Here is a 13085-nt window from a genome sequence, read left to right as displayed (position 1 = left end):
CTTGATGAAGTCCAGCCAAGAACAGGCGTTCACCAGCCGCTTCACAAGCCCGAAGTAGCTGCCGGGCATAGCTTCTGCTGGCCACAGCCAGATTATAAAATCCTTCATGGCTACTTCGGCCACCCTATGCAGCTCCACCAGCTGTTTCAGCTGATTGGTGAAGGGCACGGGATGCTCTGGCGCAAGATACTGCGACCAGAACAATTTCTCTGTGGAGCTCCCTTCTTTGGCTCGGAAGAACTCCGTGGTGTCGGACACACTGCGCAGCAGATCTGCGAAGGCTCCTGGAGAACTCCGAATCCTGGTTAGTAAGAAATGCTTCTTCTTCATATACTTGCTTTGTATACTAAACACCTTACTCGCTGTGATCTTCCTGGCCTCTTGGATCTCCTGGAGGGCACCCTGGGCTTCAACCCGGGCCGCTTCTGCGCTTTGACAAGCCTTGGAGAGTTCAGTCTCTCAAGCCGAAACATCGCCCTCCAGGGTCTCGTACTTCTTCACCGCGTCCTGGAGCTCTTGCTGGACCTCATTCAACTGGGCCTTCAGCTTCTTGCGAGTGGCCTGCTCCTTAACATATTTCCCCTCGGCTTCGGCCATGGCCTCTTTTAGGGTCACGACCTCGATCGTCGCCCCTACACGTATAATGACACTACGGTCAGTATATATCATTTACTCTTTCCGAATATATAGCGAGCCGTTGCATACCTTGTTGGTCTTCCAACTGCTTCCTCGCCTGGCCAAGCTCTTCTTCGGCCCGCTCCAGTTTCTGCTTTAGTCTGGAGACTTCGGCAGTGTGAGAAGTCACGGCAAGCAGTGACGCCTTCTTATTCACATCAGACAGACTTGGTTAGTTTCCTGCGAAATTTAATTGATCCTCTATCCGGCTTTTCTTTCTGAACACCGGACAGTGTCTCAGGGGCTATTGTCTATGTGGAGATTTTCTCGGTTAAACACCGCTTACCTCAAAACCTATCAGCAGGCTGCTGCAGAATTTGGTCAGTCCTCTTTTAACGAACTGAACCTTCTCAATCACTATACCCATAAGGATACGATGTTCTTCCACAATGGAAGCGCCTTGTAGCACTTCCAATAGATTGTCCGACGCCTCTGGTTGGACTGAGGTCGCTGGCTGGACGGGCACGCCTCCTTCTCTTGAAGGAAGCTGCTTGTCGGACTCCAGGGCCGTATGGGTCTCCGGATCCATGCTCATATGGGGGCCGAATTGAGCACGGCTCCCATCGTCAGTCTCCATGGGGGCCTGCTCCCCCATGTGTCCGGCAGCCGAGGTATCGCCCTCCGGTGCTGCCTTGACGGCCTCCTGAACCTCCCCCTAGCCTGGGAAGGTCCTTTGGGAGAGCACATCGTTGTCTCCCTTGGCCTTAGGAGAGTAAGCGGCCGGCGGTGTCTCGCTGGCCATCTCCTTTGAGTCTAAAAGCCTCTTGATGAGGATCGCTGGGAGCTATCGTGGGCTGGACTGCAATAGCATAATTAATCATGCCAATACAACAAAGAGGAGAGGTTAGATTTATAGGCATGTATGAGTCTTCACGCTTACGATGCAGCCCGAGGCTTAGTGCAGGGGCGTCGCTCCGGACTAGTGTCAACGTCCCATGCGGAGCTGCCCACGAGCGGGCCTTTCCCCTTCTTGGGCGCCTCCACCTCCAGAATTGTGGAGGCCGCCCTCTTCTTCCTCCCCCCATCAGGGGGAGAATCGCTCTCCTCCTCCTCCTCAACGTCATCGTCTTCTACGACGGAGGAGCGGCTCTTGTCTTCGGATGTCGCGTCCAAAGCACCCTTGCGGTGGGGGCCACTCCGGACCCCCTTGGCCTTCCCCGTGGCATTCTTCGCCGGCGCCATATAGGGTGCCGCCACCACCATCTTCGCTACACATGGGATAAGTGGTTCTTCAGGCAGCGGAGCCGGACATTGGACCCGCTTCGCCCTCTCCATCCAGTCCTGAAGAAGCAATGATAATAAAAGCTTAGATATCATCCTTGAAACAAGCAAGTAGGGGATGCGTTAAAAAAACATACCTCGTTGGCGAGGTGGTTAATGTCATGCATGCGGTCCGAATCTGTGGCCGGCGGTGTCTCGTTGCCCTTGAAGGGCAACTTCCAGGCGTCTTCGTGAGTGGTTTCAAAGAGCCTCTTCTGGGTATGGTGCTTCTTCGGATTAAACTCCCATATATGGAGGCTTCGGCTTTGGCACGGGAGAATCCGGCCAACTAGCATCACCTGGATTATATTGACAAGTTTGACATCCTTGTCCATCATGCTTTGAACGTGCGTCTGCAGCGCTGTCAACTCATCTAGCGAACACTAGTTCGGGCTCTTCTCGACCCAGGAGGTGAGTCGCATGGGAGCGCCGAAGTTGAATTCGGCAGCTGCGGCCCAGGTGGCGTCGCGGGGTTCTGTGATGTAGAACCACTGTTTCTGCCATTCCTTTACGGTCTCCATGAAAGTGCCTTTCGGCTAGGAGACATTGGCCAGCTTACTCACCATGGCTCCTCCGCACTCCGCGTGCTGGACATCCACCACCTTCGGCTTCACGTTGAAGACCTTGAGCCACAGCCCGAAGTGGGGTTGGATGTGGAGGAAAGCCTCACACACGACGATGAACACCGAGATGTTGAGGAAGGAGTTTGGGGATAGATCATGGAAGTCTATCCCGTAATAGTACATTAGCCCGCGAACGAAAGGTTGGAGTGGAAACCCTAGCCCACGGAGTAAATGAGGGATGAATACCACCCTCTCGTTGGGCTTCGGCGTGGGGACGACTTGCCCCTGGGCGGGAAGACGGTGGGTGATTTCCTTCGCCAAGTACCCGGCCGCCTGAAGCTCAGTAATGTCCTTCTCCTTGACGGAGGAGACCATCCACTTGCCTTGGCCTCCAGATCCGGACATGGTTGAGGGCTAGCTTGAGTGGGAAGAAGATGAGAACTTGGGCGCTGGAGCTCAAGAGTGGAAGGGTAGAAGAGAGAGAAGGCGTGGGAGAAGAAGGGGAATCCTTATCCCCTTATAATGGCAATGAATATCGAACACCTCCCCACTCGCCCTAAAACTCGCCTATTCTCAAGGGCTGTGTAAATGGCGCGGTTGGGTTACCACGCCCGCATTGATGAAAATCCTGCAATAAGGGGACACGATCTATGCTTTGACAAGATGTGCCAATGGAAACCGCATCTCGAAACGCGGAACGGCGGACAAAAACAGTTCCATATAGCGACCGAACAGATGTGATGTCATCTTGCAAAAAGTTGTCAGCAGATGGGACTCGTGAAATACTATATTCCTTGCGGTTGTGTGTGGTACTTATGTTGCAGATCTGGACACCTTCGTTTCATCCGAAGACTATCCTGGACTATTCGGAAAGTAGAACTTGCCTTGCTATGCCGAAGACAATCTGCGTGCCGGACACATCGTCATTAAAGCCTGGTTTAGGGGCTACTGAGGGAGTCCTGGACTAAGGGGTCCTCAGGTGTCCGATCTATTAGATATGGGCCGGACTGATGGGTCGTAAGGATACAAAGACCGAGGACTCCACCCGTGTCCGGATAGGACTCTCCTTGGCGTGGAAGGCAAGCTTGGCGACAAACTATGAAGATTCCTTTCTTTGTAACCGACCCTGTGTAACCCTAGATTCCTTTCTTTGTTACCATCGATCCTAGACGCACAGTTCGGGACCCCCTACCCTAGATCCGCCGGTTTTGACACCGACAAAGGGATCCCACAACGGCCAAATTCAAAGGGGGACAACTGGTACAAGTTATCCTGACAAAAGTAGTCTTCGCCTGCAAATATTTTGGTGGTGACGCTGTAGTGGGCTCCGCGATGACCTCCATCATGTCGTCCTGGCGGTCTTGGTCTTGTTGCACCAATATGGAAACCTTTGCTTGATTCCTTAGGACTCCGCACCTATGCTTGCCCCCTTGGCACCAAAGGGGATAGTGGTACGGTGCGCCGGCTGGCGCCCGCCTGGCCTTGGTTGTCATGGCTCACATCATGTGAACCTCGCGAGGTTCACCTTGCCTAGATATCTCCGCTCCTCCAGAGCAAGCCTAGTGAGGCTGCCCCCTGGGGATGTCTTCGTGTTGTCCGCCTTGCGAGGCTTGGCCCCTCGCGAGGGTCTTGGATCGTGCTGCTGAAACTAGGCCATACCTGGCCGCTGGTGGAGCCATGCCGTGGGCTGCAGGTAGGCATGTCTGGGTACCCCCGTTCCTAGGACGCCAACAGTAGCCCCTGGGCCCAAGGCGCGCTCAAGCTTGGCTTCGAGGTGAAGCCAAAGGGCAAGTGCGGAGCGCCGCGGGCCCCAACCGCCTACGGCCTTGGTCGACGCATGGTGATTTGTGGGACGTGGGCGCCTCCCCATCCCCATGCTGCCTCAGCAACCGTTCGACTTGACAAGTCCCTGTTACATGCAGAAGAAACCATCATTATGTGCGATCGTGGAGGCCAGCGGTTGGCCTCCTTTCGGCTATAAATGAGGGGGGGCAGAGCCCCATCGCTCATCTTCGTCCTCTCGCCGCCTGCTCCTTCTTCCTCCTCCTCGCCTGGCCATCTTGCCGCAGCTCCCATGGCGTCAACGAAGAGGTTCTCAGCTGCGAAGAAGGGGATGGCTCGTCAGGAGGGGCCTGGCTCGCCCGCCCAAGAGGGGGTGGGGCCGCCCCCGCAAGCACGCCGCGGCTCCTGCTGTGGCCCCTCAGGGGCATGGGCGTACTCCTTCAGGGAAAGGTGTCGTCCTCGATGGACGTAGCGGTGCTTCCTCTCACGGCGGGGGCCACTCGAGGCAGGACAGCCCTTGCACCGAGGGGAGGCACGCCGTGGTCGCCTGGCCTCCTCGACCGTGCTTCCATTCAGTGGAGGTGCTTCTGGAGTTCGTCGTGTGGTCGGGAAGGCTGGCCGACACTTGGCTCCAGCTTCTGTGCTCCTTCGCCGGCGAGCTGCCGGACACGAGCCTCGATGGCTTCTGGCTGCTAGCCGACGGCTGCTGCAGCAAGCCATCATGGGCGATGGTGGGGGTTTCCACCGCGGCCAACGCGGTCCTGACCCGCGGTTGGCAGACATTCGTGCACGCGCACAGCCTAAGCAGGAGGTGCACCCTCCACTTCAAGTACGACGGCATCGCGACCCTCTATGTGAGGGTGTTTGGGGAAGATGGCCACCATGCAGGGTGCTACCCTGAAGACAGCGACGATGATGGTGGGCTTGGCCTCGACGACGGCCCCGACGGCACGGAAGGTGAGCTTGCCCTTGGCAACGGTCACGGCTTGTTTAGTGGCGGTGGCTCCTCCTCTGGCGAGAGCGCCAGTAGCGGCGGCTACGACCAACCGCCACGTCGCCGGGTCGCCTCATGGATGGCAGTGGATCTTCCCTCCATGCTTTGGTGAAGCGCGAGGAAGGCTCCGGCTGAGTCCGAGGGGCCCCTTGGAGCCAGCCCTCATGAGCTGCTACGGTTGTGCGTGCCACTTTTGTTTATCCTTTCCTTCCTTCCTGTATTTTAAAAAAACAAGCATGGGGCCCTACGGGGGCACATAATGAACTATGGTATTTTATGCTGCTATGTTATGTATATTGCTCTGATGTTATGTTGCGGTGCTCAATCTCCAAATGGGTACAGTGGGATACTTAGCTTGATACGCTTGCAGTAGTTACCCTCCTCGTGAGGGCACGCGTCCTACTATCAAGTGAGGCCCTTCTTGCTGCCGGCTCGGGAGTCTCCGACATCAGGGAGTGTCACGAGGCTGCGGAGTCGTTAGAAAGCTCTGTCGAGTGTCTTATTCTTCTTTGTGCGAGCCCTCAGGCGTGAGTCTGTCATGGCTCAGTGCACCACATCGCAGTACCCAGGGGGTATGGACATCAATAGGATGCATAGATGACGAGCTTGCTCGAGGGCGTCTCTCGAGGATAGAAAAAGCCAGAGCTCTGAAGGAGCGGGGCTACGGCGAAGTGTGTTTGCTGTGCAGGGCGAGCCCGTCGTACGCACACACCTGCCCAGCCCCCACGTGCTAGACGCGTGAGAAGGAGTGACGGGCAACTGCCGCTCCTCCAGAACCAAGACCAAAACACAAAAGAGAAAACGGAGGGGGAAGTCGGTCAGGCAACTGAAAGCATGCGAACTCCAAATTCATTAAAAGGTTGCAAACCATGTACAGAAAGCAAATGAACAGCTACATCCGGCACCTACCATAGTCCTCTCACCAGCGCAGAGCTAAGTGTTGCCACTAGGACGTGGGAGGGAGCTCCCGAGGCTGGAGGGCTGCACTCTGCAGACTCCAGGGCATGTACAGCCCCACTCATTATTATGTGAGAGTGTCACGAGAGGAGACCTTCACAGGAATGGGGCCTTGCTTCATGGGTAGAACCTTCGGAGGTGCTGTATGTTCCAGGCGTTCTGGATGGGGATCCCGTCCTGCATCTCCAGGCGCGCGACGCTTGGCCTGGAGACGCGGGTGACCCTAAACGGGCCCTCCCACATGGGTGAGAGCTTATGCAGCCCTTCCCTAGAGAGCACCCTCCGTAGGATGAGATCTCCCACCTCGAGCATCCTGGAGCGGACGCTGCGGAAGTGGTACCACCGCAGCGCATGCTGGTACCTTGCCACTCGGAGCGAGGCTTGACGGCGGCGTTCCTCCCCCAGCACGAGGTCCATCCCTACTTGAGTTACTCCATCGATAGAAGCATCCACCAAACCAGTCATCCGGACTCCTGACCGTCTTTCGCCACCTCAGATCTCCTTCCCTGTCTCTGACACCCACCGCAAATGCATCACCATCATTGACTCAGCAGATGAACCTGAGGAGTACACGGGTCCACAAGACAGGTCGCACTCTTTTGTTTCTGTTTATGTTTGCATTGCTTAATATTACCTGCTAATTTATCGTCCTATGCACCTCTTAGACTCCAAGTCAGGTACAAATTAATGTTCAAACCTAAGTTTTAAAATTACTTGTGAGGAACATATCAAGGCAGCTATGAATAGTATCTCTGTCTATTATCTGGTTCACCTATCGTATGCCTATGTTGTTCATCTTGGGTGGGAAACAAATAGTAAAGAAACCATCATATATATTTTTATTAAATTAAAACTATCATCGGCCTGCTATCATTATTTTTGGATCCATCCACTGGTTGTTACCATCACTCTAGATTTCTGCATGCTCTCCTTACATAATCTCACTTTAAGTTTTTCGTATACATGTCAGATATTGTACATGGTCATGCTAAACATGTAGAGAAAAATAGAAGAGTTTTGCGCGGAAATACAATGTCATGCAGACATCGCTCCACGGCGGGTTCAATGATAACCCCCCCCCCCTCTCTAAATTGTAATCCAGAGGAAGATATTTGTTCTGAGGTGGATTCAGACATAGCTGACCACTCCTATTTACCCCAAGGTGTTTGCTCTAACTTGGCATGATAATGTTGCTCATATCATGCATATGTTTTCTTGTAGTGCCTACTTTCGACATCATATATGTCATTTTCTTAGTTTAAGTATGTTCTGTAATGCCACCTGCTTAGTTTCTATATCATATATGGGAATTATGCAGTCTCATCTCTTTTAGGTAGCCATAATATATGTGAAATATGCAATGCCATCCTGTCTAACTAGGCATCATATATTTGAATGATATCTTGCCCATCCTTTTCTTCATTACATTTCCATTTGTCAGCAATAATTGTACAGTAAACTACTCTTCCTATGAATCAACCATTTGAGTGGGTAATGGAAAAATCTGGAGTGAAAACAAGGTCTTCACAGCAGACAGTGCTACCTATCAAAGCAGATCTCTTGCTGGGTCCCGATAGCTCCTCAGAGATGGATTGAGGGACAGATGACTAGTCCTATTCCTCCACCGAGGTGTATGCTCTAACTTGGCATGGTTATACTGCTTATATCGTGCATATGGTGTCTTGCATTGCATAGTTTAGACGTCATATACACAATATTCAACACCATGTTTGTAGTTCAGACATCATATATGTGAATGCCCTCTACTTAGCATATAAATCACATATGTGAATTAAATCATGCGATCCTGATTACTTAGATAACATGTATGTGAATTATGTCATGCAAACCTGTTTACTAAAGACATCATATAATTATCTCATGCCATCCTATTTAGTTAGTCATCATATCTTTGAATTATGTCATGATATGCTATCTAGTTTAGATAGACATCATATATGTGAAATTATGTCATGCTATCCTTTTTAGTTAAACGATATACATGTCAACTACTTCATGCCCTCTTTTTTCCACACTATCTTTGCATCTGTCTCTCCTACGATGTTTGTACATTCAACCATGTTTCCTGTTTATCATCCATTTGAATTGGAGGGGGTGATGGCAGTATCTAGTAGAGTAAAAACATGGTCTTCAAATAAAACAGTGCTACCTCTTGGTGGCGATAGCACTCTGGTTGTACATGCATGGGAACCAGCCCTACCACACATATCCTAGACTCTCGCAGATTGTACCTCTGTTGTGATGGACAGAGAACCCGCTTCACCCAATCTAACCCCAAACCCAACAGATAGTAACCCAATTCCTGTTGACACATCACCATCTCCACCATAGAGCTCCCAAACAAGAGCAGTTAGTAAGGCAGCTCTAGTGCCCAAAGCGCTAGTACTACCACGGCGAACCCCAACTCCACCAGTTAGTACAACTATTCATGTGGAGCAAGCACAACCAGCAAGTCGTAGTTTAGCATCTATCGCATTTGATGTTGTTAAATCCTATGTGCGTATCTTCCTATCATGGAAATATTATATTGAGGATGAAGGAAAATTCCAGTTGCAGGTGTTTGTCCAGGAGTTATGTGTAAGTAATGTTATTCATGGCAATTACTTTGCTTTGTCCCATACATTATACCTCCATGATGCTTATAATACAATAAATTTTCCATTTTTCTCTATAGAGAAGGACCGATTTGGAAAATCAGGATGAGGTAACCTGTGCTAATACCTCTGCTATATTCAAGAATTCTTGGTTGCAGTATCAGAATTACTTGAAGAAAACGTACTTCACTGGCAAAGAAACTCATCAAATTCCATTACGTTCTCCTGAGACACCTTTACTGGACAATTATTGGGAATGCCTTGTTCTGTACTGGTCCCGAACCAAGAATGTGCTAAGGTCTATGAGCTCATTTTCTATTTCTAAGTACTATATTCTTGCATCTTACTGTACTCTATTCATGTAGAACAAGTGCTTAAACCTGAAGAACAACTGTTCTCATTTAAAATTCCGTTGTTATAGTGCATACTGATTTACTCTTGTATCACTGTATTTCCTCATACGAACTTATTTTTATATTGATGGATCCAATCGAAACTCCAATGGTCCAACAGGTATGTTTATGCATGTTTCTTTAACAGGTTTTCTCTTATAAATAGCTCTGTTGATTTCAATTTAAATTGTGTATACAGTTGACTTCTCATATCATGCACATTACTAGCATCACAACATGTAGACCCATGGTACCCATCTGAAATCTTGTTGTGTCGTGTAGTTTTCCCACGCTTTGTATTCTTTCGATGCTGCTTTGTCTTGAACTGATATGATTTGAACTATGTCTCTATTTTGATTTGGCAAGACAATGCAGTGATGATAGGACATAGATATATGTTTGTTTGATGCTTTTATTATGTACTACTTGGCAATAGAAGACTTGGTAGTTTAATCATGTCCACCTTACTAATGAATTGGTTCACCGAAATGATTTTCATATACTAGTACATGCTAAACCTGATATGTGTCTGCTTGTTTCTTCTTTTAGAAAGTAATGCAGATAAGGTTCAGGATAGTGAGACATCCTTGTTGGTCTCCAACAAAGCTGATAAAACAACTAAGGAAAACTATCTTGAAGACAGTGAGACGACCCCAAAGTCCTGTCTTGGTTTAGTGTTCGAGTTACTGGCCACTACCGCTTGCACAAGCTATTCAAACTCACTGTCTGAATCAGTACGGTTTCTTGAGTCTAAACTACAAGCTGAAAGACATCGATCAGTTGTGCTACGACAAGAAGCAGAAGGACTACGGAAGTCCCTGGAGCATTTACGTGCATACTTACTGGTGCAACAATAAGCATTGGAGGATTTTAGTGCCAAACAGGACAAAGGTAATAAGATTGCTAAGCTTATTGCCAGCATGGTGGATACCCAGGATAACATTTCTTGAGCTCTTCTGAAGTTGTTTCAATTATGGACTTGTTTTGTTGCCACGTTTATTTGCATTGGTGGCCAATTTAGACGGCTAGTGTATGTAATATGCTACTTTGTTCCCTATATTTGCACTGGTGGCAAACTTTGATGTCCAGTGGATGTAATATGTATAATAGCCATAATAGCCTAGCATTAGTTGCTTGCTTATTTATTTTCTTATTGTCTTGTTTAGTTGTTTACTTGTAGTCACTTTAGTTCTTTTTCCATGTTTTTCTAGTGGCCATAATAACCTATTTTTATAACTAGGCATCAATAACCATGGCAACACATGGACTGCTGTGACCATGGTCCTACTACCTGTTGTAGTGACCATGGCCCTCCACGGGCTGTACAATCCATGGGCCTTCTACGGGCCGTATAATCGTTTCGCCAAACGTGGGCAGTACTATTCGTGGACCAATAATAGACCGTAAATGGGCTAGAGTGGAAATCGTCTGTTTTATGGCCTGACCATAATGGGCCATTAATAGGACTTATTTGATGATGCTATGAAAACAACCCAATGGGTTAACGACCCACAAACAGTCCGACTATATCAATGATACGTCCATTTTGCATCATGCTTTTATCTCGATATTTATTGCATTATGGGATGTTATTACACATTACGTCACAATACTTATGCCTATTCTCTCTTATTTTACAAGGTTTACATAAAGAGAGAGAATGCCGGCAGCTAGGATTCTGGGCTGGAAAAGGAGAAAATATTAGAGACCTATTCTGCACAGTTCAAAAGTCCTGAAACTTCACTGAAGTCATTTTCAGAATATATAAAAAATACCGAGCACAAGAAGTTCTACAGGGGGGCCACACCCTGCCCATGAGGGTGGGGGCGCCTTACCCCCTGGGTGCGCCCCCTGCCTCGTGGGTCCACTGGTGGCCCTCTTATGCCCATCTTCTGCTATATGTAGTCTTTCGATGAGGAAACAATCATAAGCAAGCTTTCGGGATGAGACTCCGCCGCCACGAAGCGGAACCTTGGCACAACCAATCTAGGGCTCTGACGGAGCCGTTCTGCCGGGGAAACTTCCCTCCGGGAGGGGGAAATCATCGCCATCGTCATCACCAATGATCCTCTCATCGGGAGGGGGTCAATCTCCATCAACATCTTCACCAACACCATCTCCTCTCAAACCCTAGTTCATCTCTTGTATCCAATTCTTGTCTCTATGTCCGAGATTGGTACCTGTGGGTTGCTAGTAGTGTTAATTACTCCTTGTAGTTGATGCTAGTCGGTTTATTTGGTGGAATATCATATGTTCAGATCCTATATGCATATTAATACCCCTCTGATTATGAACATTAATATGATTTGTGAGTACTTATGTTTGTTCCTGAGGACATGGGAGAAGTCTTGCTATTAGTAGTCATGTGAATTTGGTATTCGTTTGATATTTTGATGAGATGTATGTTGTCTCTCCTCTAGTGGTCTTATGTGAACGTCGACTACATGACACTTCACCATTAGTTGGGCATAGAGGAAGGCATTGGGAAGTAATAAGTAGATGATGGGTTGCTAGAGTGATAGAAGCTTAAACCCAAGTTTATGCGTTGCTTCGTAAGGGGCTGATTTGGATCCATATGTTTCATGCTATGGTTAGGTTTACCTCAATACTTTTGTTGTAGTTGCGGAAGCTTGCAATAGAGGTTAATCATAAGTGGGATGCTTGTCCAAGTAAGGACAATACCCAAGCACCGGTCCACCTAGATACCAAATTATCAAAGTACCGAACGCGAATCATATGAACGTTATGAAAATTAGCTTGACGATATTCCCTTGTATCCTCAGGAGTGCTTTTCTCTATATAAGAATTTGTCCAGGCTTGTCCTTTGCTACAAAAGGGATTGGGCCACCTTGCTGCACTTTATTTACTTTTGTTACTTCTTGCTCGTTACCAATTATCTTATCACAAAACTATTTGTTACCTATAATTTCAGTGCTTGTAGAGAATACCTTGCTGAAAACCGCTTATCATTTCCTTCTACTCCTCGTTGGGTTCGACACTCTTACTTATCTAAAGGAATACGATAGATCCCCTATACTTTTGGGTCATCAAGACTCTTTTCTGGCGCCGTTGCCGGGGAGTGAAGCGCCTTTGGTAGGTGGAATTTGGTAAGGAAAAGTTTATATAGTGTGCTGAAATTTACTGTCACTTGTTACTATGGAAAGTAATCCTCTGAGGGGCTTGTTCGGGGTATCTTCACCCCGACCAGTAGAGCAAAGAGTTGATCCTCAACCTATTGAACCTACTGAAAATGAAAATGTCTACTTTGAGATTCCTTCGGGTATGATAGAAAAACTGCTAGCTAATCCTTTTGCAGTAGACGGAACAATGCATCCTGATGAGCACCTAATATATGTGGATGAAGTTTGTGGATTATTTAAGCTTGTAGGTGTGCCCGATGATGTTATTAAGAAGAAGGTATTCCCTTTATCTTTGAAGGGAGATGCATTGACATGGTATAGGCTATGTGATGATATGGGATCATAGAACTACAAACGATTGAAATTGGAATTTCATCAGAAATTTTATCCTATGTATCATGTTCATCTTGATCGTAATTATATATAAAATTTTTGGCCTCGCGAAGGAGAAAGCATCGCTCAAGCTTGGGGGAGGCTTAAATCAATGTTATATTCATGCCCCAATCATGAGCTTCCAAGAGAAATAATTATTCAAAATTTATATGCCCGGCTTTCTGATAACGATCTCACCATGCTCGATACATCTTGTGCTGGCTCTTTTATGATGAAGACTATTGAATTGAAATGGCATTTATTGGAAAGAATTAAACGCAACTCTGAAGATTGGGACCTTGACGAAGGTGAGAAGTCAGGTATGATACCTAAGT

Source organism: Triticum aestivum, chromosome 4A, assembly GCF_018294505.1.
Source record: "Triticum aestivum cultivar Chinese Spring chromosome 4A, IWGSC CS RefSeq v2.1, whole genome shotgun sequence".
NCBI classification, from domain to species: domain Eukaryota; kingdom Viridiplantae; phylum Streptophyta; class Magnoliopsida; order Poales; family Poaceae; genus Triticum; species Triticum aestivum.
The sequence above is the reverse complement of the archived record's forward strand: the minus strand, read 5'-3'. Positions refer to the sequence as shown.